Source organism: Phalangium opilio, unplaced genomic scaffold, assembly GCF_054372755.1.
Source record: "Phalangium opilio isolate 3A_F unplaced genomic scaffold, DU_Popi_V2 ptg000390l_1, whole genome shotgun sequence".
Taxonomy (NCBI): Eukaryota; Metazoa; Arthropoda; class Arachnida; order Opiliones; family Phalangiidae; genus Phalangium; species Phalangium opilio.
In genome coordinates this window covers 4,885,869-4,908,722 of record NW_028324234.1, presented here as the reverse complement: position 1 = coordinate 4,908,722, position 22,854 = coordinate 4,885,869, and the positions used below count along the sequence as shown (strand labels likewise).

The window sequence follows — 22,854 nt, the reverse complement described above, 5'->3', positions numbered from 1 at the left end:
AAAAAGCCAACGGCTCGCAGCGTTCCTTAGTGGTCTCCCTCCCAAGTACTGACGGCGCTCGACGCTGCTTAACTTCGGTGATCGGGCGGGAACCGGTGTTTCATCATGACATGGTCGTTGCCGAGTGTACTTGTTTATAATTCGAATTTAAAACAAATGAGACAAATTAATCTTCATCTTTATAAAACAATAACAAAAAGAAAAATTTTTGCTTTATTCAAATCTGGTTTAATTTAAAAGAGGAAACAAAAGTGAAAAAGCCAACGGCTCGAAGCGTTCCTTAGTGGTCTCCCTCCCAAGTACTGACTGCGCTTGACGTTTCTCAACTTCGGGGATCGGACGAGAACCGGTGTTTCCAGCGTGACATGGTCGTTGCCGAGAGTACTTGTTAATAAATCGAATTTAAAACAAATGAGACAAATTAACCTTCATTTTTTTAAAATAATAACAAAACGAAAATATGTTTGCTTTATTCATATCTGGTGGAATTTAAAAGAGGAAACAAAAGTGAAAAAGCCAACGGGTCGCAGCGTTCCTAAGTGTTCTCCGTCCCAAGTACTGACTGCGCTCGACGTTGCTTTACTTCGGTGATCGGGTGGGAACCGGTGCTTCCATCATGACATGGTCGTTGCCGAGTGTACTTGCTAATAATTCGAATTTAAAACAAATGAGACAAATTAACCTTCATCTTTACAAAACAATAACAAAAAGAAAAAGTGTTTGCTTTATTGAAATCTGGTTTAATTTAAAAGAGGAAACAAAAGTGAAAAAGCCAACGGCTCGCAGCGTTCCTAAGTGGTCTCCCTCCCAAGTACTGACTGCGCTTGACGTTTCTCAACTTCGGGGATCGGACGAGAACCGGTGTTTCCAGCGTGATATGGCCGTTGCCGAGAGTACTAGTTAATAATTCGAATTTAAAACAAATGAGACAAATTATCCTTCATCTTATAAAAACAATAACAAAAAGAAAAATGTTTGCTTTACTCAAATCTGGTTTAATTTAAAAGAGGAAACAAAAGTGAAAAAGCCAACGGCTCGCTGCGTTCCTAAGTGTTCTCCCTCCCAAGTAATGACTGCGCTCGACGCTGCTTAACTTCGGTGATCGGGCGGGAACCGGTGTTTCCATCATGACATGGTCGTTGCCGAGTGTACTTGTTTATAATTCGAATTTAAAACAAATGAGACAAATTAACCTTCATTTTTTTAAAAAAATAACAAAAAGAAAATATGTTTGCTTTATTCATATCTGGTGGAATTTGAAAGAGGAAACAAAAGTAAAAAAGCCAACGGCTCGCAGTGTTCCTAAGTGGTCTCCCTCGCAAGTACTGACTGCGGTCTTCGCTGCTGAACTTCGTTGATAGGGCGAGAACCGATGTTATCATCTTGATGTGGCCGTTGCCGAGAGTACTAGTTAATAATTCGAATTTAAAACATATGAGACAAATTATCCTTCATCTTATTAAAACAATAACAAAAAGAAAATATATGCGCTTAATTCATATCTGGTGGAATTTAAAAGAGGAAACAAAAGTGAAAAAGCCAACGGCTCGCAGCGTTCCTTAGTGGTCTCCCTCCCAAGTACTGACTGCGCTCGACGCTGCTTAACTTCGGTGATCGGGCGGGAACCGGTGTTTCCATCATGACATGGTCGTTGCCGAGTGTACTTGTTTATAATTCGAATTTAAAACAAATGAGACAAATTAACCTTCATCTTTACAAAACAATAACAAAAAGAAAAAGTGTTTGCTTTATTGAAATCTGGTTTAATTTAAAAGAGGAAACAAAAGTGAAAAAGCCAACGGCTCGCAGCGTTCCTAAGTGGTCTCCCTCCCAAGTACTGAATGCGCTCGACGCTGCGTTACTTCGGTGAGCGGACGAGAACTGGTTTTTTCCTCGTGATATGGCCGTTGCTGAGAGTACTAGTTAATAATTCGAATTTAAAACAAATGAAACAAATTAACCTTCATCTTTATAAAACAATAACAAAAAGAAAAAATGTTTGTTTTATTCAAATCTGGTGGAATTTGAAAGAGGAAACAAAATTGAAAAAGCCAACGGCACGCAGTGTTCCAAAGTGGTTTCCTCCCAAGTACTGACTGCGGTCGACGCTGCTGAACTTCGGTGATCGGACGAGAAATGGTGTTTTCAGCGTGATATGGCCGTTGCCGAGAGTACTAGTTAATAATTCGAATTTAAAACAAATGAGAAAAATTATCCTTCATCTTATAAAAACAATATGAAAAAGAAAATATATGTGCTTTATTCATGTCTGGTGGAATTTAAAAAAGGAAACAAAAGTGAAAAAGCCAACGGCTCGCGGCGTTCCTTAGTGGTCTCCCACCCAAGTACTGACTGCGCTCGACGCTGCTTAACTTCGGGGACCGGACGAGAACCGGTGTTTTCAGCACGATATGGCCGTTGCCGAGAGTACTAGTTTTTAATTCGAATTTAAAACAAATGAGACAAATTATCCTTCATCTTATAAAAACAATAACAAAAAGAAAAGTTTTTTGCTTTATTCAAATCTGGTTTAATTTAAAATGGGAAACAACAGTGACAAAACAAACGGCTCGCAGTGTTCCTAAGTGTTCTCCGTCCCAAGTACTGACTGCGCTCGACGCTGCTTTACTTCAGTGATCGGGCGGGAACCGGTGTTTCCATCATGACATGGTCGTTGCCGAGTGTACTTGTTAATAATTCGAATTTAAAACAAATGAGACAAATTATCCTTCATCTTTACAAAACAATAACAAAAAGAAAAAGTGTTTGCTTTATTGAAATCTGGTTTAATTTAAAAGAGGAAACAAAAGTGAAAAAGCCAACGGCTCGCAGCGTTCCTTAGTGGTCTCCCTCCCAAGTACTGACTGCGCTCGACGCTGCTTAACTTCGGTGATCGGGCGGGAACCGGTGTTTCCATCATGACATGGTCGTTGCCGAGTGTACTTGTTTATAATTCGAATTTAAAACAAATGAGACAAATTAACCTTCATCTTTACAAAACAATAACAAAAAGAAAAAGTGTTTGCTTTATTGAAATCTGGTTTAATTTAAAAGAGGAAACAAAAGTGAAAAAGCCAACGGCTCGCAGCGTTCCTTAGTGGTCTCCCTCCCAAGTACTGACTGCGCTTGACGTTTCTCAACTTCGGGGATCGGACGAGAACCGATGTTTCCAGCGTGACATGGCCGTTGCCGAGAGTACTTGTTAATAAATCGAATTTAAAACAAATGAGACAAATTAACCTTCATTTTTTTAAAACAATAACAAAAAGAAAATATGTTTGCTTTATTCATATCTGGTGGAATTTAATAGAGGAAACAAAAGTGAAAAAGCCAACGGCTCGCAGCGTTCCTAAGTGGTCTCCCTCCCAAGTACTGACTGCGGACGCTGCTTAACTTCGGGGACCGGACGAGAACCGGTGTTTTGAGCGTGATATGGCCGTTGCCGACAGTACTAGTTTTTAATTCGAATTTAAAACAAATGAGACAAATTATCCTTCATCTTATAAAAACAATAACAAAATGAAAATATATGTGCTTTATTCATATCTGGTGGAATTTAAAAGAGGAAACAAAAGTGAAAAAGCCAACGGCTCGCAGCGTTCCTAAGTGGTCTCCCTCCCAAGTACTGACTGCGCTCGACGCTGCTTAACTTCGGGGACCGGACGAGAACCGGTGTTTTCAGCGTGATATGGCCGTTGCCGAGGGTACTAGATTTTAATTCGAATTTAAAACAAATGAGACAAATTATCCTTCATCTTATAAAAACAATAACAAAAAGAAAATATATGTGCTTTATTCATATCTGGTGGAATTTAAAAGAGGAAACAAAAGTGAAAAAGACAACGGCTCGCAGCGTTCCTAAGTGGTCTCCCTCCCAAATACTGACTGCGGACGCTGCTTAACTTCGGGGACCGGACGAGAACCGGTGTTTTCAGCGTGATATGGCCGTTGCCGAGAGTACTAGTTAATAATTCGAATTTAAAACAAATGAGACAAATTAACCTTCATCTTTATAAAACAATAACAAAAAGAAAAATTTTTGCTTTATTCAAATCTGGTTTAATTTAAAAGAGGAAACAAAAGTGAAAAAGCCAACGGCTCGCAGCGTTCCTTAGTGGTCTCCCTCCCAAGTACTGACTGCGCTCGACGTTGCTTTACTTCGGTGATCGGGTGGGAACCGGTGCTTCCATCATGACATGGTCGTTGCCGAGTGTACTTGTTAATAATTCGAATTTAAAACAAATGAGACAAATTAACCTTCATCTTTACAAAACAATAACAAAAAGAAAAAGTGTTTGCTTTATTGAAATCTGGTTTAATTTAAAAGAGGAAACAAAACTGAAAAAGCCAACGGCTCGCAGCGTTCCTAAGTGGTCTCCCTCCCAAGTACTGAATGCGCTCGTCGCTGCGTTATTTCGGTGAGCGGACGAGAACTGGTTTTTTCCTCGTGATATGGCCGTTGCTGAGAGTACTAGTTAATAATTCGAATTTAAAACCAATGAGACAAATTAACCTTCATCTTTATAAAACAATAACAAAAAGAAAAAATGTTTGTTTTATTCAAATCTGGTGGAATTTGAAAGAGGAAACAAAATTGAAAAAGCCAACGGCACGCAGTGTTCCTAAGTGGTTTCCTCCCAAGTACTGACTGTGGACGCTGCTTAACTTCGGGGACCGGACGAGAACCGGTGTTTTCAGCGTGATATGGCCGTTGCCGAGAGTACTAGTTTTTAATTCGAATTTAAAACAAATGAGACAAATTATCCTTCATCTTATAAAAACAATAACAAAATGAAAATATATGTGCTTTATTCATATCTGGTGGAATTTAAAAGAGGAAACAAAAGTGAAAAAGCCAACGGCTCGCAGCGTTCCTAAGTGGTCTCCCTCCCAAGTACTGACTGCGCTCGACGCTGCTTAACTTCGGGGACCGGACGAGAACCGGTGTTTTCAGCGTGATATGGCCGTTGCCGAGGGTACTAGATTTTAATTCGAATTTAAAACAAATGAGACAAATTATCCTTCATCTTATAAAAACAATAACAAAAAGAAAATATATGTGCTTTATTCATATCTGGTGGAATTTAAAAGAGGAAACAAAAGTGAAAAAGACAACGGCTCGCAGCGTTCCTAAGTGGTCTCCCTCCCAAGTACTGACTGCGGACGCTGCTTAACTTCGGGGACCGGACGAGAACCGGTGTTTTCAGCGTGATATGGCCGTTGCCGAGAGTACTAGTTAATAATTCGAATTTAAAACAAATGAGACAAATTAACCTTCATCTTTATAAAACAATAACAAAAAGAAAAATTTTTGCTTTATTCAAATCTGGTTTAATTTAAAAGAGGAAACAAAAGTGAAAAAGCCAACGGCTCGCAGCGTTCCTTAGTGGTCTCCCTCCCAAGTACTGACTGCGCTCGACGTTGCTTTACTTCGGTGATCGGGTGGGAACCGGTGCTTCCATCATGACATGGTCGTTGCCGAGTGTACTTGTTAATAATTCGAATTTAAAACAAATGAGACAAATTAACCTTCATCTTTACAAAACAATAACAAAAAGAAAAAGTGTTTGCTTTATTGAAATCTGGTTTAATTTAAAAGAGGAAACAAAAGTGAAAAAGCCAACGGCTCGCAGCGTTCCTAAGTGGTCTCCCTCCCAAGTACTGAATGCGCTCGTCGCTGCGTTATTTCGGTGAGCGGACGAGAACTGGTTTTTTCCTCGTGATATGGCCGTTGCTGAGAGTACTAGTTAATAATTCGAATTTAAAACCAATGAGACAAATTAACCTTCATCTTTATAAAACAATAACAAAAAGAAAAAATGTTTGTTTTATTCAAATCTGGTGGAATTTGAAAGAGGAAACAAAATTGAAAAAGCCAACGGCACGCAGTGTTCCTAAGTGGTTTCCTCCCAAGTACTGACTGTGGACGCTGCTTAACTTCGGGGACCGGACGAGAACCGGTGTTTTCAGCGTGATATGGCCGTTGCCGAGAGTACTAGTTTTTAATTCGAATTTAAAACAAATGAGACAAATTATCCTTCATCTTATAAAAACAATAACAAAATGAAAATATATGTGCTTTATTCATATCTGGTGGAATTTAAAAGAGGAAACAAAAGTGAAAAAGCCAACGGCTCGCAGCGTTCCTAAGTGGTCTCCCTCCCAAGTACTGACTGCGCTCGACGCTGCTTAACTTCGGGGACCGGACGAGAACCGGTGTTTTCAGCGTGATATGGCCGTTGCCGAGGGTACTAGATTTTAATTCGAATTTAAAACAAATGAGACAAATTATCCTTCATCTTATAAAAACAATAACAAAAAGAAAATATATGTGCTTTATTCATATCTGGTGGAATTTAAAAGAGGAAACAAAAGTGAAAAAGACAACGGCTCGCAGCGTTCCTAAGTGGTCTCCCTCCCAAGTACTGACTGCGGACGCTGCTTAACTTCGGGGACCGGACGAGAACCGGTGTTTTCAGCGTGATATGGCCGTTGCCGAGAGTACTAGTTAATAATTCGAATTTAAAACAAATGAGACAAATTAACCTTCATCTTTATAAAACAATAACAAAAAGAAAAATTTTTGCTTTATTCAAATCTGGTTTAATTTAAAAGAGGAAACAAAAGTGAAAAAGCCAACGGCTCGCAGCGTTCCTTAGTGGTCTCCCTCCCAAGTACTGACTGCGCTCGACGTTGCTTTACTTCGGTGATCGGGTGGGAACCGGTGCTTCCATCATGACATGGTCGTTGCCGAGTGTACTTGTTAATAATTCGAATTTAAAACAAATGAGACAAATTAACCTTCATCTTTACAAAACAATAACAAAAAGAAAAAGTGTTTGCTTTATTGAAATCTGGTTTAATTTAAAAGAGGAAACAAAAGTGAAAAAGCCAACGGCTCGCAGCGTTCCTAAGTGGTCTCCCTCCCAAGTACTGAATGCGCTCGTCGCTGCGTTATTTCGGTGAGCGGACGAGAACTGGTTTTTTCCTCGTGATATGGCCGTTGCTGAGAGTACTAGTTAATAATTCGAATTTAAAACCAATGAGACAAATTAACCTTCATCTTTATAAAACAATAACAAAAAGAAAAAATGTTTGTTTTATTCAAATCTGGTGGAATTTGAAAGAGGAAACAAAATTGAAAAAGCCAACGGCACGCAGTGTTCCTAAGTGGTTTCCTCCCAAGTACTGACTGTGGACGCTGCTTAACTTCGGGGACCGGACGAGAACCGGTGTTTTCAGCGTGATATGGCCGTTGCCGAGAGTACTAGTTTTTAATTCGAATTTAAAACAAATGAGACAAATTATCCTTCATCTTATAAAAACAATAACAAAATGAAAATATATGTGCTTTATTCATATCTGGTGGAATTTAAAAGAGGAAACAAAAGTGAAAAAGCCAACGGCTCGCAGCGTTCCTAAGTGGTCTTCCTCCCAAGTACTGACTGCGCTCGACGCTGCTTAACTTCGGGGACCGGACGAGAACCGGTGTTTTGAGCGTGATATGGCCGTTGCCGAGAGTACTAGTTTTTAATTCGAATTTAAAACAAATGAGACAAATTATCCTTCATCTTATAAAAACAATAACAAAATGAAAATATATGTGCTTTATTCATATCTGGTGGAATTTAAAAGAGGAAACAAAAGTGAAAAAGCCAACGGCTCGCAGCGTTCCTAAGTGGTCTCCCTCCCAAGTACTGACTGCGCTCGACGCTGCTTAACTTCGGGGACCGGACGAGAACCGGTGTTTTCAGCGTGATATGGCCGTTGCCGAGGGTACTAGATTTTAATTCGAATTTAAAACAAATGAGACAAATTATCCTTCATCTTATAAAAACAATAACAAAAAGAAAATATATGTGCTTTATTCATATCTGGTGGAATTTAAAAGAGGAAACAAAAGTGAAAAAGACAACGGCTCGCAGCGTTCCTAAGTGGTCTCCCTCCCAAGTACTGACTGCGGACGCTGCTTAACTTCGGGGACCGGACGAGAACCGGTGTTTTCAGCGTGATATGGCCGTTGCCGAGAGTACTAGTTAATAATTCGAATTTAAAACAAATGAGACAAATTAACCTTCATCTTTATAAAACAATAACAAAAAGAAAAATTTTTGCTTTATTCAAATCTGGTTTAATTTAAAAGAGGAAACAAAAGTGAAAAAGCCAACGGCTCGCAGCGTTCCTTAGTGGTCTCCCTCCCAAGTACTGACTGCGCTCGACGTTGCTTTACTTCGGTGATCGGGTGGGAACCGGTGCTTCCATCATGACATGGTCGTTGCCGAGTGTACTTGTTAATAATTCGAATTTAAAACAAATGAGACAAATTAACCTTCATCTTTACAAAACAATAACAAAAAGAAAAAGTGTTTGCTTTATTGAAATCTGGTTTAATTTAAAAGAGGAAACAAAAGTGAAAAAGCCAACGGCTCGCAGCGTTCCTAAGTGGTCTCCCTCCCAAGTACTGAATGCGCTCGTCGCTGCGTTATTTCGGTGAGCGGACGAGAACTGGTTTTTTCCTCGTGATATGGCCGTTGCTGAGAGTACTAGTTAATAATTCGAATTTAAAACCAATGAGACAAATTAACCTTCATCTTTATAAAACAATAACAAAAAGAAAAAATGTTTGTTTTATTCAAATCTGGTGGAATTTGAAAGAGGAAACAAAATTGAAAAAGCCAACGGCACGCAGTGTTCCTAAGTGGTTTCCTCCCAAGTACTGACTGTGGACGCTGCTTAACTTCGGGGACCGGACGAGAACCGGTGTTTTCAGCGTGATATGGCCGTTGCCGAGAGTACTAGTTTTTAATTCGAATTTAAAACAAATGAGACAAATTATCCTTCATCTTATAAAAACAATAACAAAATGAAAATATATGTGCTTTATTCATATCTGGTGGAATTTAAAAGAGGAAACAAAAGTGAAAAAGCCAACGGCTCGCAGCGTTCCTAAGTGGTCTCCCTCCCAAGTACTGACTGCGCTCGACGCTGCTTAACTTCGGGGACCGGACGAGAACCGGTGTTTTCAGCGTGATATGGCCGTTGCCGAGGGTACTAGATTTTAATTCGAATTTAAAACAAATGAGACAAATTATCCTTCATCTTATAAAAACAATAACAAAAAGAAAATATATGTGCTTTATTCATATCTGGTGGAATTTAAAAGAGGAAACAAAAGTGAAAAAGACAACGGCTCGCAGCGTTCCTAAGTGGTCTCCCTCCCAAGTACTGACTGCGGACGCTGCTTAACTTCGGGGACCGGACGAGAACCGGTGTTTTCAGCGTGATATGGCCGTTGCCGAGAGTACTAGTTAATAATTCGAATTTAAAACAAATGAGACAAATTAACCTTCATCTTTATAAAACAATAACAAAAAGAAAAATTTTTGCTTTATTCAAATCTGGTTTAATTTAAAAGAGGAAACAAAAGTGAAAAAGCCAACGGCTCGCAGCGTTCCTTAGTGGTCTCCCTCCCAAGTACTGACTGCGCTCGACGTTGCTTTACTTCGGTGATCGGGTGGGAACCGGTGCTTCCATCATGACATGGTCGTTGCCGAGTGTACTTGTTAATAATTCGAATTTAAAACAAATGAGACAAATTAACCTTCATCTTTACAAAACAATAACAAAAAGAAAAAGTGTTTGCTTTATTGAAATCTGGTTTAATTTAAAAGAGGAAACAAAAGTGAAAAAGCCAACGGCTCGCAGCGTTCCTAAGTGGTCTCCCTCCCAAGTACTGAATGCGCTCGTCGCTGCGTTATTTCGGTGAGCGGACGAGAACTGGTTTTTTCCTCGTGATATGGCCGTTGCTGAGAGTACTAGTTAATAATTCGAATTTAAAACCAATGAGACAAATTAACCTTCATCTTTATAAAACAATAACAAAAAGAAAAAATGTTTGTTTTATTCAAATCTGGTGGAATTTGAAAGAGGAAACAAAATTGAAAAAGCCAACGGCACGCAGTGTTCCTAAGTGGTTTCCTCCCAAGTACTGACTGTGGACGCTGCTTAACTTCGGGGACCGGACGAGAACCGGTGTTTTCAGCGTGATATGGCCGTTGCCGAGAGTACTAGTTTTTAATTCGAATTTAAAACAAATGAGACAAATTATCCTTCATCTTATAAAAACAATAACAAAATGAAAATATATGTGCTTTATTCATATCTGGTGGAATTTAAAAGAGGAAACAAAAGTGAAAAAGCCAACGGCTCGCAGCGTTCCTAAGTGGTCTTCCTCCCAAGTACTGACTGCGCTCGACGCTGCTTAACTTCGGGGACCGGACGAGAACCGGTGTTTTGAGCGTGATATGGCCGTTGCCGAGAGTACTAGTTTTTAATTCGAATTTAAAACAAATGAGACAAATTATCCTTCATCTTATAAAAACAATAACAAAATGAAAATATATGTGCTTTATTCATATCTGGTGGAATTTAAAAGAGGAAACAAAAGTGAAAAAGCCAACGGCTCGCAGCGTTCCTAAGTGGTCTCCCTCCCAAGTACTGACTGCGCTCGACGCTGCTTAACTTCGGGGACCGGACGAGAACCGGTGTTTTCAGCGTGATATGGCCGTTGCCGAGGGTACTAGATTTTAATTCGAATTTAAAACAAATGAGACAAATTATCCTTCATCTTATAAAAACAATAACAAAAAGAAAATATATGTGCTTTATTCATATCTGGTGGAATTTAAAAGAGGAAACAAAAGTGAAAAAGACAACGGCTCGCAGCGTTCCTAAGTGGTCTCCCTCCCAAGTACTGACTGCGGACGCTGCTTAACTTCGGGGACCGGACGAGAACCGGTGTTTTCAGCGTGATATGGCCGTTGCCGAGAGTACTAGTTAATAATTCGAATTTAAAACAAATGAGACAAATTAACCTTCATCTTTATAAAACAATAACAAAAAGAAAAATTTTTGCTTTATTCAAATCTGGTTTAATTTAAAAGAGGAAACAAAAGTGAAAAAGCCAACGGCTCGCAGCGTTCCTTAGTGGTCTCCCTCCCAAGTACTGACTGCGCTCGACGTTGCTTTACTTCGGTGATCGGGTGGGAACCGGTGCTTCCATCATGACATGGTCGTTGCCGAGTGTACTTGTTAATAATTCGAATTTAAAACAAATGAGACAAATTAACATTCATCTTTACAAAACAATAACAAAAAGAAAAAGTGTTTGCTTTATTGAAATCTGGTTTAATTTAAAAGAGGAAACAAAAGTGAAAAAGCCAACGGCTCGCAGCGTTCCTAAGTGGTCTCCCTCCCAAGTACTGAATGCGCTCGACGCTGCGTTATTTCGGTGAGCGGACGAGAACTGGTTTTTTCCTCGTGATATGGCCGTTGCTGAGAGTACTAGTTAATAATTCGAATTTAAAACCAATGAGACAAATTAACCTTCATCTTTATAAAACAATAACAAAAAGAAAAAATGTTTGTTTTATTCAAATCTGGTGGAATTTGAAAGAGGAAACAAAATTGAAAAAGCCAACGGCACGCAGTGTTCCTAAGTGGTTTCCTCCCAAGTACTGACTGCGGTCGACGCTGCTGAACTTCGGTGATCGGACGAGAAATGGTGTTTTCAGCGTGATATGGCCGTTGCCGAGAGTACTAGTTAATAATTCGAATTTAAAACAAATGAGACAAATTATCCTTCATCTTAAAAAAACAATAAGAAAAAGAAAATATATGTGCTTTATTCATATCTGGTGGAATTTAAAAGAGGAAACAAAAGTGAAAAAGCCAACGGCTCGCAGCGTTCCTTCGTGGTCTCCCTCCCAAGTACTGACTGCGGACGCTGCTTAACTTCGGGGACCGGACGAGAACCGGTGTTTTCAGCGTGATATGGCCGTTGCCGAGAGTACTAGTTAATAATTCGAATTTAAAACAAATGAGACAAATTAACCTTCATCTTTATAAAACAATAACAAAAAGAAAAATTTTTGCTTTATTCAAATCTGGTTTAATTTAAAAGAGGAAACAAAAGTGAAAAAGCCAACGGCTCGCAGCGTTCCTTAGTGGTTTCCCTCCCAAGTACTGACTGCGCTTGACGTTTCTCAACTTCGGGGATCGGACGAGAACCGGTGTTTCCAGCGTGACATGGTCGTTGCCGAGAGTACTTGTTAATAAATCGAATTTAAAACAAATGAGACAAATTAACCTTCATTTTTTTAAAATAATAACAAAACCAAAATATGTTTGCTTTATTCATATCTGGTGGAATTTAAAAGAGGAAACAAAAGTGAAAAAGCCAACGGGTCGCAGCGTTCCTAAGTGTTCTCCGTCCCAAGTACTGACTGCGCTCGACGTTGCTTTACTTCGGTGATCGGGTGGGAACCGGTGCTTCCATCATGACATGGTCGTTGCCGAGTGTACTTGCTAATAATTCGAATTTAAAACAAATGAGACAAATTAACCTTCATCTTTACAAAACAATAACAAAAAGAAAAAATGTTTGTTTTATTCAAATCTGGTGGAATTTGAAGGAGGAAACAAAATTGAAAAAGCCAACGGCACGCAGTGTTCCAAAGTGTTTCCTCCCAAGTACTGACTTCGGTCGACGCTGCTGAACTTCGGTGATCGGACGAGAAATGGTGTTTTCAGCGTGATATGGCCGTTGCCGAGAGTACTAGTTAATAATTCGAATTTAAAACAAATGAGACAAATTATCCTTCATCTTATAAAAACAATAAGAAAAAGAAAATATATGTGCTTTATTCATGTCTGGTGGAATTTAAAAAAGGAAACAAAAGTGAAAAAGCCAACGGCTCGCGGCGTTCCTTAGTGGTCTCCCACCCAAGTACTGACTGCGCTCGACGCTGCTTAACTTCGGGGACCGGACGAGAACCGGTGTTTTCAGCATGATATGGCCGTTGCCGAGAGTACTAGTTTTTAATTCGAATTTAAAACAAATGAGACAAATTATCCTTCATCTTATAAAAACAATAACAAAAAGAAAAGTTTTTTGCTTTATTCAAATCTGGTTTAATTTAAAATGGGAAACAACAGTGACAAAACAAACGGCTCGCAGTGTTCCTAAGTGTTCTCCGTCCCAAGTACTGACTGCGCTCGACGCTGCTTTACTTCGGTGATCGGGCGGGAACCGGTGTTTCCATCATGACATGGTCGTTGCCGAGTGTACTTGTTAATAATTCGAATTTAAAACAAATGAGACAAATTATCCTTCATCTTATAAAAACAATAAGAAAAAGAAAATATATGTGCTTTATTCATATCTGGTGGAATTTAAAAGAGGAAACAAAAGTGAAAAAGCCAACGGTTCGCAGCGTTCCTTAGTGGTCTCCCTCCCAAGTACTGACTGCGCTCGACGCTGCTTAACTTCGGTGATCGGGCGGGAACCGGTGTTTCCATCATGACATGGTCGTTGCCGAGTGTACTTGTTTATAATTCGAATTTAAAACAAATGAGACAAATTAACCTTCATCTTTATAAAACAATAACAAAAAGAAAAAGTGTTTGCTTTATTGAAATCTGGTTTAATTTAAAAGAGGAATCAAAAGTGAAAAAGCCAACGGCTCGCAGCGTTCCTTAGTGGTCTCCCTCCCAAGTACTGACTGCGCTTGACGTTTCTCAACTTCGGGGATCGGACGAGAACCGGTGTTTCCAGCGTGACATGGCCGTTGCCGAGAGTACTTGTTAATAAATCGAATTTAAAACAAATGAGACAAATTAACCTTCATTTTTTTAAAACAATAACAAAAAGAAAATATGTTTGCTTTATTCATATCTGGTGGAATTTAATAGAGGAAACAAAAGTGAAAAAGCCAACGGCTCGCAGCGTTCCTAAGTGGTCTCCCTCCCAAGTACTGACTGCGGACGCTGCTTAACTTCGGGGACCGGACGAGAACCGGTGTTTTCAGCGTGATATGGCCGTTGCCGAGAGTACTAGTTTTTAATTCGAATTTAAAACAAATGAGACAAATTATCCTTCATCTTATAAAAACAATAACAAAAAGAAAATATATGTGCTTTATTCATATCTGGTGGAATTTAAAAGAGGAAACAAAAGTGAAAAAGCCAACGGCTCGCAGCGTTCCTTCGTGGTCTCCCTCCCAAGTACTGACTGCGGACGCTGCTTAACTTCGGGGACCGGACGAGAACCGGTGTTTTCAGCGTGATATGGCCGTTGCCGAGAGTACTAGTTAATAATTCGAATTTAAAACAAATGAGACAAATTAACCTTCATCTTTATAAAACAATAACAAAAAGAAAAATTTTTGCTTTATTCAAATCTGGTTTAATTTAAAAGAGGAAACAAAAGTGAAAAAGCCAACGGCTCGCAGCGTTCCTTAGTGGTTTCCCTCCCAAGTACTGACTGCGCTTGACGTTTCTCAACTTCGGGGATCGGACGAGAACCGGTGTTTCCAGCGTGACATGGTCGTTGCCGAGAGTACTTGTTAATAAATCGAATTTAAAACAAATGAGACAAATTAACCTTCATTTTTTTAAAATAATAACAAAACCAAAATATGTTTGCTTTATTCATATCTGGTGGAATTTAAAAGAGGAAACAAAAGTGAAAAAGCCAACGGGTCGCAGCGTTCCTAAGTGTTCTCCGTCCCAAGTACTGACTGCGCTCGACGTTGCTTTACTTCGGTGATCGGGTGGGAACCGGTGCTTCCATCATGACATGGTCGTTGCCGAGTGTACTTGCTAATAATTCGAATTTAAAACAAATGAGACAAATTAACCTTCATCTTTACAAAACAATAACAAAAAGAAAAAATGTTTGTTTTATTCAAATCTGGTGGAATTTGAAAGAGGAAACAAAATTGAAAAAGCCAACGGCACGCAGTGTTCCAAAGTGTTTCCTCCCAAGTACTGACTTCGGTCGACGCTGCTGAACTTCGGTGATCGGACGAGAAATGGTGTTTTCAGCGTGATATGGCCGTTGCCGAGAGTACTAGTTAATAATTCGAATTTAAAACAAATGAGACAAATTATCCTTCATCTTATAAAAACAATAAGAAAAAGAAAATATATGTGCTTTTTTCATGTCTGGTGGAATTTAAAAAAGGAAACAAAAGTGAAAAAGCCAACGGCTCGCGGCGTTCCTTAGTGGTCTCCCACCCAAGTACTGACTGCGCTCGACGCTGCTTAACTTCGGGGACCGGACGAGAACCGGTGTTTTCAGCATGATATGGCCGTTGCCGAGAGTACTAGTTTTTAATTCGAATTTAAAACAAATGAGACAAATTATCCTTCATCTTATAAAAACAATAACAAAAAGAAAAGTTTTTTGCTTTATTCAAATCTGGTTTAATTTAAAATGGGAAACAACAGTGACAAAACAAACGGCTCGCAGTGTTCCTAAGTGTTCTCCGTCCCAAGTACTGACTGCGCTCGACGCTGCTTTACTTCGGTGATCGGGCGGGAACCGGTGTTTCCATCATGACATGGTCGTTGCCGAGTGTACTTGTTAATAATTCGAATTTAAAACAAATGAGACAAATTATCCTTCATCTTATAAAAACAATAAGAAAAAGAAAATATATGTGCTTTATTCATATCTGGTGGAATTTAAAAGAGGAAACAAAAGTGAAAAAGCCAACGGTTCGCAGCGTTCCTTAGTGGTCTCCCTCCCAAGTACTGACTGCGCTCGACGCTGCTTAACTTCGGTGATCGGGCGGGAACTGGTGTTTCCATCATGACATGGTCGTTGCCGAGTGTACTTGTTTATAATTCGAATTTAAAACAAATGAGACAAATTAACATTCATCTTTACAAAACAATAACAAAAAGAAAAAGTGTTTGCTTTATTGAAATCTGGTTTAATTTAAAAGAGGAAACAAAAGTGAAAAAGCCAACGGCTCGCAGCGTTCCTAAGTGGTCTCCCTCCCAAGTACTGAATGCGCTCGACGCTGCGTTATTTCGGTGAGCGGACGAGAACTGGTTTTTTCCTCGTGATATGGCCGTTGCTGAGAGTACTAGTTAATAATTCGAATTTAAAACCAATGAGACAAATTAACCTTCATCTTTATAAAACAATAACAAAAAGAAAAAATGTTTGTTTTATTCAAATCTGGTGGAATTTGAAAGAGGAAACAAAATTGAAAAAGCCAACGGCACGCAGTGTTCCTAAGTGGTTTCCTCCCAAGTACTGACTGCGGTCGACGCTGCTGAACTTCGGTGATCGGACGAGAAATGGTGTTTTCAGCGTGATATGGCCGTTGCCGAGAGTACTAGTTAATAATTCGAATTTAAAACAAATGAGACAAATTATCCTTCATCTTAAAAAAACAATAAGAAAAAGAAAATATATGTGCTTTATTCATATCTGGTGGAATTTAAAAGAGGAAACAAAAGTGAAAAAGCCAACGGCTCGCAGCGTTCCTTCGTGGTCTCCCTCCCAAGTACTGACTGCGGACGCTGCTTAACTTCGGGGACCGGACGAGAACCGGTGTTTTCAGCGTGATATGGCCGTTGCCGAGAGTACTAGTTAATAATTCGAATTTAAAACAAATGAGACAAATTAACCTTCATCTTTATAAAACAATAACAAAAAGAAAAATTTTTGCTTTATTCAAATCTGGTTTAATTTAAAAGAGGAAACAAAAGTGAAAAAGCCAACGGCTCGCAGCGTTCCTTAGTGGTTTCCCTCCCAAGTACTGACTGCGCTTGACGTTTCTCAACTTCGGGGATCGGACGAGAACCGGTGTTTCCAGCGTGACATGGTCGTTGCCGAGAGTACTTGTTAATAAATCGAATTTAAAACAAATGAGACAAATTAACCTTCATTTTTTTAAAATAATAACAAAACCAAAATATGTTTGCTTTATTCATATCTGGTGGAATTTAAAAGAGGAAACAAAAGTGAAAAAGCCAACGGGTCGCAGCGTTCCTAAGTGTTCTCCGTCCCAAGTACTGACTGCGCTCGACGTTGCTTTACTTCGGTGATCGGGTGGGAACCGGTGCTTCCATCATGACATGGTCGTTGCCGAGTGTACTTGCTAATAATTCGAATTTAAAACAAATGAGACAAATTAACCTTCATCTTTACAAAACAATAACAAAAAGAAAAAATGTTTGTTTTATTCAAATCTGGTGGAATTTGAAGGAGGAAACAAAATTGAAAAAGCCAACGGCACGCAGTGTTCCAAAGTGTTTCCTCCCAAGTACTGACTTCGGTCGACGCTGCTGAACTTCGGTGATCGGACGAGAAATGGTGTTTTCAGCGTGATATGGCCGTTGCCGAGAGTACTAGTTAATAATTCGAATTTAAAACAAATGAGACAAATTATCCTTCATCTTATAAAAACAATAAGAAAAAGAAAATATATGTGCTTTATTCATGTCTGGTGGAATTTAAAAAAGGAAACAAAAGTGAAAAAGCCAACGGCTCGCGGCGTTCCTTAGTGGTCTCCCACCCAAGTACTGACTGCGCTCGACGCTGCTTAACTTCGGGGACCGGACGAGAACCGGTGTTTTCAGCATGATATGGCCGTTGCCGAGAGTACTAGTTTTTAATTCGAATTTAAAACAAATGAGACAAATTATCCTTCATCTTATAAAAACAATAACAAAAAGAAAAGTTTTTTGCTTTATTCAAATCTGGTTTAATTTAAAATGGGAAACAACAGTGACAAAACAAACGGCTCGCAGTGTTCCTAAGTGTTCTCCGTCCCAAGTACTGACTGCGCTCGACGCTGCTTTACTTCGGTGATCGGGCGGGAACCGGTGTTTCCATCATGACATGGTCGTTGCCGAGTGTACTTGTTAATAATTCGAATTTAAAACAAATGAGACAAATTATCCTTCATCTTATAAAAACAATAAGAAAAAGAAAATATATGTGCTTTATTCATATCTGGTGGAATTTAAAAGAGGAAACAAAAGTGAAAAAGCCAACGGTTCGCAGCGTTCCTTAGTGGTCTCCCTCCCAAGTACTGACTGCGCTCGACGCTGCTTAACTTCGGTGATCGGGCGGGAACCGGTGTTTCCATCATGACATGGTCGTTGCCGAGTGTACTTGTTTATAATTCGAATTTAAAACAAATGAGACAAATTAACCTTCATCTTTATAAAACAATAACAAAAAGAAAAAGTGTTTGCTTTATTGAAATCTGGTTTAATTTAAAAGAGGAATCAAAAGTGAAAAAGCCAACGGCTCGCAGCGTTCCTTAGTGGTCTCCCTCCCAAGTACTGACTGCGCTTGACGTTTCTCAACTTCGGGGATCGGACGAGAACCGGTGTTTCCAGCGTGACATGGCCGTTGCCGAGAGTACTTGTTAATAAATCGAATTTAAAACAAATGAGACAAATTAACCTTCATTTTTTTAAAACAATAACAAAAAGAAAATATGTTTGCTTTATTCATATCTGGTGGAATTTAATAGAGGAAACAAAAGTGAAAAAGCCAACGGCTCGCAGCGTTCCTAAGTGGTCTCCCTCCCAAGTACTGACTGCGGACGCTGCTTAACTTCGGGGACCGGACGAGAACCGGTGTTTTCAGCGTGATATGGCCGTTGCCGAGAGTACTAGTTTTTAATTCGAATTTAAAACAAATGAGACAAATTATCCTTCATCTTATAAAAACAATAACAAAAAGAAAATATATGTGCTTTATTCATATCTGGTGGAATTTAAAAGAGGAAACAAAAGTGAAAAAGCCAACGGCTCGCAGCGTTCCTTCGTGGTCTCCCTCCCAAGTACTGACTGCGGACGCTGCTTAACTTCGGGGACCGGACGAGAACCGGTGTTTTCAGCGTGATATGGCCGTTGCCGAGAGTACTAGTTAATAATTCGAATTTAAAACAAATGAGACAAATTAACCTTCATCTTTATAAAACAATAACAAAAAGAAAAATTTTTGCTTTATTCAAATCTGGTTTAATTTAAAAGAGGAAACAAAAGTGAAAAAGCCAACGGCTCGCAGCGTTCCTTAGTGGTTTCCCTCCCAAGTACTGACTGCGCTTGACGTTTCTCAACTTCGGGGATCGGACGAGAACCGGTGTTTCCAGCGTGACATGGTCGTTGCCGAGAGTACTTGTTAATAAATCGAATTTAAAACAAATGAGACAAATTAACCTTCATTTTTTTAAAATAATAACAAAACCAAAATATGTTTGCTTTATTCATATCTGGTGGAATTTAAAAGAGGAAACAAAAGTGAAAAAGCCAACGGGTCGCAGCGTTCCTAAGTGTTCTCCGTCCCAAGTACTGACTGCGCTCGACGTTGCTTTACTTCGGTGATCGGGTGGGAACCGGTGCTTCCATCATGACATGGTCGTTGCCGAGTGTACTTGCTAATAATTCGAATTTAAAACAAATGAGACAAATTAACCTTCATCTTTACAAAACAATAACAAAAAGAAAAAATGTTTGTTTTATTCAAATCTGGTGGAATTTGAAAGAGGAAACAAAATTGAAAAAGCCAACGGCACGCAGTGTTCCAAAGTGTTTCCTCCCAAGTACTGACTTCGGTCGACGCTGCTGAACTTCGGTGATCGGACGAGAAATGGTGTTTTCAGCGTGATATGGCCGTTGCCGAGAGTACTAGTTAATAATTCGAATTTAAAACAAATGAGACAAATTATCCTTCATCTTATAAAAACAATAAGAAAAAGAAAATATATGTGCTTTATTCATGTCTGGTGGAATTTAAAAAAGGAAACAAAAGTGAAAAAGCCAACGGCTCGCGGCGTTCCTTAGTGGTCTCCCACCCAAGTACTGACTGCGCTCGACGCTGCTTAACTTCGGGGACCGGACGAGAACCGGTGTTTTCAGCATGATATGGCCGTTGCCGAGAGTACTAGTTTTTAATTCGAATTTAAAACAAATGAGACAAATTATCCTTCATCTTATAAAAACAATAACAAAAAGAAAAGTTTTTTGCTTTATTCAAATCTGGTTTAATTTAAAATGGGAAACAACAGTGACAAAACAAACGGCTCGCAGTGTTCCTAAGTGTTCTCCGTCCCAAGTACTGACTGCGCTCGACGCTGCTTTACTTCGGTGATCGGGCGGGAACCGGTGTTTCCATCATGACATGGTCGTTGCCGAGTGTACTTGTTAATAATTCGAATTTAAAACAAATGAGACAAATTATCCTTCATCTTATAAAAACAATAAGAAAAAGAAAATATATGTGCTTTATTCATATCTGGTGGAATTTAAAAGAGGAAACAAAAGTGAAAAAGCCAACGGTTCGCAGCGTTCCTTAGTGGTCTCCCTCCCAAGTACTGACTGCGCTCGACGCTGCTTAACTTCGGTGATCGGGCGGGAACTGGTGTTTCCATCATGACATGGTCGTTGCCGAGTGTACTTGTTTATAATTCGAATTTAAAACAAATGAGACAAATTAACCTTCATCTTTACAAAACAATAACAACAAGTTGGGAAACCAAAATAAACCTCTCCGAGCCGAGACGAATTTACTTTCCAAACACAGTTCCGCAAGCCAATGAGGCAAACCGGAAATACATAGTTCTAATCGGCGAGATATTGCCATGATCATTTAGTTTAAAGCGTTTTAATAATTTCCTGCGTATCCACAATAATTCTAATGAGGACCTAATATCTATCACTTAAATGTGTATTTAACTTTCGGCTCAATCTGAACCGTTAAGACCTCCTATAAGAGGACATGAAACAAGGTCAATTATGGTTAAGATCTAGGTTATCTTATCTCATAGACCCAGTCGTTTCAACACGTATGGAGAGATGAAGTATTAACATCCTTATTATTTAATGAAGCTAAAAGTTACGTTTACACTATATATAAATGTAGTAAAGATGAATTAAAAAGTAAACACCAAATTTTAAATGTTAATATCAAAAGATGTTCTTGGAATATTGAGATGAAATAGAGCTTTATAGCTACACAACTACTAAGAGAAGCGTAATGCCGAAAAATATTTAAGTATTTCCATTTAATATTCTGCAAAAAGAAAATGTTATCGTTTTGTAAGAGATCTTTTCACCCTACTCGCTTTATATTAACTTTGATATGCGTGTACTGTTTCGATTCAGATGCAATCTTCATTACTCGTTCTATATTAACTCTCACTTGTGTCAGTACATAGAATTAAGTTTATCTTAAATAATTAATTAAATATAAATGATATTAATTATTTTAATCGCCAGTAAATAACTTTAAAAATAGTTAAATCGTTTAAAATAAAGTTGTTCCTATTTTCTTTCGAAACTTTGCTAATATTGACGTTTAAAGTAAAGGGTACCCCTCTTGTCCGCTTTCTTCAAATTTTGGGGTATATATACGATTCGTTTCCATTATAATAATAGATAAAAACGCATTCGCGTGAACCGATGGTGGAAGCCCTGCCATTGGGAGGCTAGACGTTTCTCGTAACCCTAGCCGATCGCCGCGTATATCTTGAAACCAAACGTTGACGAAGGAAAAGAAGCCGGAATGGACAAAGACCTGAAGATGGTGGTGCATAGAAGCTGCTGGTGTCAATGTGGAATTGACGAAGAATAGAAGATGGTGGTGCATAGAAGCTGGGGTCACGGTGGAATGGACAAAGACCTGAAGATGGTGGTGCATAGAAGCTGGTGTCAATGTGGAATTGACGAAGAACAGAAGATGGTGGTGCATAGAAGCTGGTATCAATGTGGAATTGACGAAGAACAGAATATGTTTGTGCTTGGAAGCTAGCAAGTACAGACTAGTGTCCATGTGGAGTGGACGAAAACCAAAGCTGGTGGTGTTGGAACTCAAGTAGAATAGCCAGAGGAGACAAACCCAAATTTCCGTGAACTGCCAATGCAGTCCGGAAATTGGGAACACGTTTGCTCCGATACGCAAACTGCGAACGCGGTCACGTGGGGCGTGACAGACACACAGACAGACAGACAGACACGGCCGGTGTAATACCTCTCCGTGACATACGTCACTCGGAGAGGTAAAAAGAAAAAGTGTTTGCTTTATTGAAATCTGGTTTAATTTAAAAGAGGAATCAAAAGTGAAAAAGCCAACGGCTCGCAGCGTTCCTTAGTGGTCTCCCTCCCAAGTACTGACTGCGCTTGACGTTTCTCAACTTCGGGGATCGGACGAGAACCGGTGTTTCCAGCGTGACATGGCCGTTGCCGAGAGTACTTGTTAATAAATCGAATTTAAAACAAATGAGACAAATTAACCTTCATTTTTTTAAAACAATAACAAAAAGAAAATATGTTTGCTTTATTCATATCTGGTGGAATTTAATAGAGGAAACAAAAGTGAAAAAGCCAACGGCTCGCAGCGTTCCTAAGTGGTCTCCCTCCCAAGTACTGACTGCGGACGCTGCTTAACTTCGGGGACCGGACGAGAACCGGTGTTTTCAGCGTGATATGGCCGTTGCCGAGAGTACTAGTTTTTAATTCGAATTTAAAACAAATGAGACAAATTATCCTTCATCTTATAAAAACAATAAGAAAAAGAAAATATATGTGCTTTATTCATGTCTGGTGGAATTTAAAAAAGGAAACAAAAGTGAAAAAGCCAACGGCTCGCGGCGTTCCTTAGTGGTCTCCCACCCAAGTACTGACTGCGCTCGACGCTGCTTAACTTCGGGGACCGGACGAGAACCGGTGTTTTCAGCATGATATGGCCGTTGCCGAGAGTACTAGTTTTTAATTCGAATTTAAAACAAATGAGACAAATTATCCTTCATCTTATAAAAACAATAACAAAAAGAAAAGTTTTTTGCTTTATTCAAATCTGGTTTAATTTAAAATGGGAAACAACAGTGACAAAACAAACGGCTCGCAGTGTTCCTAAGTGTTCTCCGTCCCAAGTACTGACTGCGCTCGACGCTGCTTTACTTCGGTGATCGGGCGGGAACCGGTGTTTCCATCATGACATGGTCGTTGCCGAGTGTACTTGTTAATAATTCGAATTTAAAA

At 39.4% G+C, this 22,854-nt stretch overlaps 47 pseudogenes; all 47 read right to left on the bottom strand.

The window, feature by feature from the left end:
• Nucleotides 1-770: 770 nt before the first annotated feature.
• LOC149596410 (5S ribosomal RNA) lies at nt 771-889 on the bottom strand (annotated as a pseudogene).
• A 648-nt stretch (nt 890-1,537) lies between these two features.
• LOC149596409 (5S ribosomal RNA) lies at nt 1,538-1,656 on the bottom strand (annotated as a pseudogene).
• A 393-nt stretch (nt 1,657-2,049) lies between these two features.
• LOC149596408 (5S ribosomal RNA) lies at nt 2,050-2,167 on the bottom strand (annotated as a pseudogene).
• A 137-nt stretch (nt 2,168-2,304) lies between these two features.
• LOC149596407 (5S ribosomal RNA) lies at nt 2,305-2,423 on the bottom strand (annotated as a pseudogene).
• Nucleotides 2,424-2,816: 393 nt separating this feature from the next.
• On the bottom strand, nt 2,817-2,935 carry LOC149596406 (5S ribosomal RNA; annotated as a pseudogene).
• A 646-nt stretch (nt 2,936-3,581) lies between these two features.
• LOC149596405 (5S ribosomal RNA) lies at nt 3,582-3,700 on the bottom strand (annotated as a pseudogene).
• A 137-nt stretch (nt 3,701-3,837) lies between these two features.
• LOC149596404 (5S ribosomal RNA) lies at nt 3,838-3,953 on the bottom strand (annotated as a pseudogene).
• Nucleotides 3,954-4,089: 136 nt separating this feature from the next.
• On the bottom strand, nt 4,090-4,208 carry LOC149596403 (5S ribosomal RNA; annotated as a pseudogene).
• A 645-nt stretch (nt 4,209-4,853) lies between these two features.
• On the bottom strand, nt 4,854-4,972 carry LOC149596402 (5S ribosomal RNA; annotated as a pseudogene).
• A 137-nt stretch (nt 4,973-5,109) lies between these two features.
• On the bottom strand, nt 5,110-5,225 carry LOC149596401 (5S ribosomal RNA; annotated as a pseudogene).
• Nucleotides 5,226-5,361: 136 nt separating this feature from the next.
• LOC149596400 (5S ribosomal RNA) lies at nt 5,362-5,480 on the bottom strand (annotated as a pseudogene).
• Nucleotides 5,481-6,125: 645 nt separating this feature from the next.
• LOC149596399 (5S ribosomal RNA) lies at nt 6,126-6,244 on the bottom strand (annotated as a pseudogene).
• Nucleotides 6,245-6,381: 137 nt separating this feature from the next.
• Nucleotides 6,382-6,497, bottom strand: LOC149596398 (5S ribosomal RNA; annotated as a pseudogene).
• A 136-nt stretch (nt 6,498-6,633) lies between these two features.
• On the bottom strand, nt 6,634-6,752 carry LOC149596397 (5S ribosomal RNA; annotated as a pseudogene).
• A 645-nt stretch (nt 6,753-7,397) lies between these two features.
• Nucleotides 7,398-7,516, bottom strand: LOC149596396 (5S ribosomal RNA; annotated as a pseudogene).
• Nucleotides 7,517-7,653: 137 nt separating this feature from the next.
• On the bottom strand, nt 7,654-7,772 carry LOC149596395 (5S ribosomal RNA; annotated as a pseudogene).
• A 137-nt stretch (nt 7,773-7,909) lies between these two features.
• LOC149596394 (5S ribosomal RNA) lies at nt 7,910-8,025 on the bottom strand (annotated as a pseudogene).
• A 136-nt stretch (nt 8,026-8,161) lies between these two features.
• LOC149596393 (5S ribosomal RNA) lies at nt 8,162-8,280 on the bottom strand (annotated as a pseudogene).
• A 645-nt stretch (nt 8,281-8,925) lies between these two features.
• LOC149596392 (5S ribosomal RNA) lies at nt 8,926-9,044 on the bottom strand (annotated as a pseudogene).
• A 137-nt stretch (nt 9,045-9,181) lies between these two features.
• Nucleotides 9,182-9,297, bottom strand: LOC149596391 (5S ribosomal RNA; annotated as a pseudogene).
• A 136-nt stretch (nt 9,298-9,433) lies between these two features.
• On the bottom strand, nt 9,434-9,552 carry LOC149596390 (5S ribosomal RNA; annotated as a pseudogene).
• A 645-nt stretch (nt 9,553-10,197) lies between these two features.
• On the bottom strand, nt 10,198-10,316 carry LOC149596389 (5S ribosomal RNA; annotated as a pseudogene).
• A 137-nt stretch (nt 10,317-10,453) lies between these two features.
• LOC149596388 (5S ribosomal RNA) lies at nt 10,454-10,572 on the bottom strand (annotated as a pseudogene).
• A 137-nt stretch (nt 10,573-10,709) lies between these two features.
• Nucleotides 10,710-10,825, bottom strand: LOC149596387 (5S ribosomal RNA; annotated as a pseudogene).
• A 136-nt stretch (nt 10,826-10,961) lies between these two features.
• LOC149596386 (5S ribosomal RNA) lies at nt 10,962-11,080 on the bottom strand (annotated as a pseudogene).
• A 393-nt stretch (nt 11,081-11,473) lies between these two features.
• LOC149596385 (5S ribosomal RNA) lies at nt 11,474-11,591 on the bottom strand (annotated as a pseudogene).
• A 137-nt stretch (nt 11,592-11,728) lies between these two features.
• Nucleotides 11,729-11,844, bottom strand: LOC149596384 (5S ribosomal RNA; annotated as a pseudogene).
• A 648-nt stretch (nt 11,845-12,492) lies between these two features.
• Nucleotides 12,493-12,609, bottom strand: LOC149596383 (5S ribosomal RNA; annotated as a pseudogene).
• A 137-nt stretch (nt 12,610-12,746) lies between these two features.
• LOC149596382 (5S ribosomal RNA) lies at nt 12,747-12,865 on the bottom strand (annotated as a pseudogene).
• A 393-nt stretch (nt 12,866-13,258) lies between these two features.
• On the bottom strand, nt 13,259-13,377 carry LOC149596381 (5S ribosomal RNA; annotated as a pseudogene).
• A 393-nt stretch (nt 13,378-13,770) lies between these two features.
• Nucleotides 13,771-13,886, bottom strand: LOC149596380 (5S ribosomal RNA; annotated as a pseudogene).
• Nucleotides 13,887-14,023: 137 nt separating this feature from the next.
• Nucleotides 14,024-14,139, bottom strand: LOC149596379 (5S ribosomal RNA; annotated as a pseudogene).
• Nucleotides 14,140-14,787: 648 nt separating this feature from the next.
• On the bottom strand, nt 14,788-14,904 carry LOC149596378 (5S ribosomal RNA; annotated as a pseudogene).
• Nucleotides 14,905-15,041: 137 nt separating this feature from the next.
• Nucleotides 15,042-15,160, bottom strand: LOC149596377 (5S ribosomal RNA; annotated as a pseudogene).
• Nucleotides 15,161-15,553: 393 nt separating this feature from the next.
• LOC149596376 (5S ribosomal RNA) lies at nt 15,554-15,672 on the bottom strand (annotated as a pseudogene).
• Nucleotides 15,673-16,065: 393 nt separating this feature from the next.
• LOC149596375 (5S ribosomal RNA) lies at nt 16,066-16,183 on the bottom strand (annotated as a pseudogene).
• Nucleotides 16,184-16,320: 137 nt separating this feature from the next.
• LOC149596374 (5S ribosomal RNA) lies at nt 16,321-16,436 on the bottom strand (annotated as a pseudogene).
• A 648-nt stretch (nt 16,437-17,084) lies between these two features.
• On the bottom strand, nt 17,085-17,201 carry LOC149596373 (5S ribosomal RNA; annotated as a pseudogene).
• Nucleotides 17,202-17,338: 137 nt separating this feature from the next.
• Nucleotides 17,339-17,457, bottom strand: LOC149596372 (5S ribosomal RNA; annotated as a pseudogene).
• Nucleotides 17,458-17,850: 393 nt separating this feature from the next.
• Nucleotides 17,851-17,969, bottom strand: LOC149596371 (5S ribosomal RNA; annotated as a pseudogene).
• Nucleotides 17,970-18,362: 393 nt separating this feature from the next.
• LOC149596370 (5S ribosomal RNA) lies at nt 18,363-18,478 on the bottom strand (annotated as a pseudogene).
• Nucleotides 18,479-18,615: 137 nt separating this feature from the next.
• LOC149596369 (5S ribosomal RNA) lies at nt 18,616-18,731 on the bottom strand (annotated as a pseudogene).
• A 648-nt stretch (nt 18,732-19,379) lies between these two features.
• Nucleotides 19,380-19,496, bottom strand: LOC149596368 (5S ribosomal RNA; annotated as a pseudogene).
• A 137-nt stretch (nt 19,497-19,633) lies between these two features.
• LOC149596367 (5S ribosomal RNA) lies at nt 19,634-19,752 on the bottom strand (annotated as a pseudogene).
• A 393-nt stretch (nt 19,753-20,145) lies between these two features.
• On the bottom strand, nt 20,146-20,264 carry LOC149596366 (5S ribosomal RNA; annotated as a pseudogene).
• Nucleotides 20,265-22,195: 1,931 nt separating this feature from the next.
• Nucleotides 22,196-22,311, bottom strand: LOC149596365 (5S ribosomal RNA; annotated as a pseudogene).
• Nucleotides 22,312-22,448: 137 nt separating this feature from the next.
• On the bottom strand, nt 22,449-22,567 carry LOC149596364 (5S ribosomal RNA; annotated as a pseudogene).
• Nucleotides 22,568-22,854: the final 287 nt, after the last annotated feature.